Below are 2577 nucleotides of genomic sequence, written 5' to 3'. Positions count from 1 at the left end.
ACAAAGGTGAAATAAAAAGATAAATCGCGGAAGCTGATCCAAGTACTCATGGATGACCAACGATCATATAGCGATCGCTGTCTGTTCGCACGTGCATGCTCGAGCAATATTAACGTTCGTTTCGAAAACCACTCGCGATCACGATCACGAAATTCGAAAAATCGACGGGCAAAGGCAGAGACGATGACATGTTTCATTCGCGCCAGTTTTACCGACGATTATTCGAATGAAATTCTCTGAAATAGATTGGTCACTCGAAAACGCGTCTACCCGACCACAGGTCCACCTCCACTGATTAAACTTGAAAATCCTGATCTGAGAAGATGATTAGTTTGTGTAATTTTTATTTAACGGACTAACGCTCTTTCATTTTGTATTTTACTACTTCGATTCTGATTAACTCTACTTTATTAATTTAATAGTAACTAAGTAACACTACTGTATTAATTTAATAAACCAGGACAAAATTTTAATATTGCAAAGAAGGTAGCGAAAAAGACTGAGACTCGATCAAATGGAATAACTGACTCTAAATATATTACTAAGAAAGAAATAATCTCAGATAATCTCTTTATCAAAGCACATAATCGAAAATGCAGAAGCAGTGTTCAAAATTATTGCTTTTATTAACTGATATTTTAAATTCTAGGAGAAGTGAAATAAACGAACGCGACTTATTCCCTTAACCTACGATTTATGTTTGAGAATGCCCGTAATATTTACGTTTGGTCCGATCATCGTACTACGGGCTATGCCCGTAATATTTACGTTTGGTTCGATCATCGTACTACGGGCTATGCCCGTAATATTTACGTTTGGTTCGATCATCGCACTACGGGCTATGCCCGTAGTTGTAGGTTAAGGGGTTAATATTGTCACGATTAATTCATTGCTAAAGATCAAGTATATTCGTGTAGATATTTGCCATTTGCAAATATTCATACGGAATATTAACATGCATATTTATAAATAACGCGAATATGTTCTCAAGTGTATATGTTTAACTTAATTATTAAAAAACTAATTATTATCATCGCGCTGTGCAAGAAGACCTATCTTAAACTAATAAATTTGAAAAAAAGAGCGTTACTTCTCACGGGTATAAAAGATACCCGCGTTCACTATGCTCGCAAAGAATTCTACGTAATACAACCAGTCACCCGTGCCGATTCGGGTCTTTTATCCTACGGCATAATTGAGTGACCAGAAGAACAGAAATGCATGCGACTCACCGTTCGAAGCAGACAAACAGAGAACGTTATCGTGGATGCTGCGCTATCCCAGCGAATTTCATCCGGGAGACTAACATCAGGCAGGAACCGTTGAAAGGCTAATAATAGAAATGCAGACTGCGAAAAATCTGTTACGAAACAAAACAGGATGAGTGATCGCTGACGATTTGAAAAGTTGGAGATAATGAAAAATGAAGGTTTATTAACTTTAGTAACTTTAGCAATAATAAAGATTGAAATTCTAATAAAATTTGGTAAGTATAAAAACTGAGACTCTAATATGAATGTGTAAAATCTAAAATAATCTGTAGTATGTTAGTCATTTGTTTTATAATTCGGTATTAAGACTTTAACTCTTATTTTATTTTAACGAAAAAATAACCTCAGAAAATGCTATCCTCCTAAATTTTCAGTCAAATTGTATTTCTGCATTGATAGTGATCAAAGAAAAATATACAGAATAGACATAACTGAAAGTAAGTATGTAAAAATACTTACATACTTGGCTTTTGTGCCACTGTTAGAACACTCCTGAAGAAGATGACGAAGTTGAAGTAGTGATATGTCTATAACAAAACATAAGATATTAAAATCGGTAACACATAATAACAAACGTGAAACTTTAGCAACAATAAAGACTAAACTCTAATAAATATGTAAATTGGAACTCTAATATAAAAGTTTGAGAACAACATATTCAGTGATTTTTGATGCGTATCAGCCATTGTACTTTAATGTTAAGATTTTAAGACTTTATTTCAATTAAAGAGGGCATTTACAGTTTTCTAAATTATCAATCATTTTTATTGTATAATAAATTTATTGTATAAGAGAACAAACTGAAATACAATATTTAAAACTACTTACATTCTTGAGCTCCTGCAGAAGCTTTGTCCTCTTGAGAGATGCACTGACTCTAATACCGAAAAAGAATATTCAAAAGAATATGAAATAGGATCACATTACCGTGAGCGTTAAAATTATAATCGGCGAACAAGAACTCTAACGTCGCGTACAAAATTATGTGATAAAATTTTATTATTTTCGCGTGTGATTATTTAATTGGATTAAATTATTAGAGTAATAAAGGCCGACGCCGCCAATACGTTAGAATATGTTGCAAACCTGACGCAACACGATCCATGTTATCGGTACGAAATAAGACGACTAAATGACTCCTTGTACGTTAGTTTCGCCGAGTAACTTACAAAGTGTGAGGGAGGGGGGAAGGGGGACACAAGAGCCGGTGGCACAAGCAGCTACGCAGTTAACGATCTAGACAAAGAAATGTATACATCAACCAAAACATTCCTATTCTACGAAGCACTTTCTTTCGAATTACGCA

General features: G+C 34.4%; 1 long non-coding RNA gene across 1 annotated transcript; it reads right to left on the bottom strand.

Moving 5' to 3' along the window:
* Nucleotides 1-1341: 1341 nt before the first annotated feature.
* Nucleotides 1342-2232, bottom strand: LOC117241307. Its single transcript, XR_004494938.1, has 3 exons — nt 2100-2232; nt 1731-1798; nt 1342-1360 (listed from the first exon to the last, which is right to left on the bottom strand). It is a non-coding gene; the product is annotated as an uncharacterized LOC117241307 (long non-coding RNA).
* Between the last annotated feature and the right edge of the window lie 345 nt (nt 2233-2577).

The sequence above is a fragment of the Bombus vosnesenskii genome, unplaced genomic scaffold (assembly GCF_011952255.1).
Source record: "Bombus vosnesenskii isolate JDL3184/JDL3185 unplaced genomic scaffold, Bvos_JDL3184-5_v1.1 scf7180000015646, whole genome shotgun sequence".
Taxonomy (NCBI): domain Eukaryota; kingdom Metazoa; phylum Arthropoda; class Insecta; order Hymenoptera; family Apidae; genus Bombus; species Bombus vosnesenskii.
The sequence above is the reverse complement of the archived record's forward strand: the minus strand, read 5'-3'. Positions and strand labels throughout refer to the sequence as shown.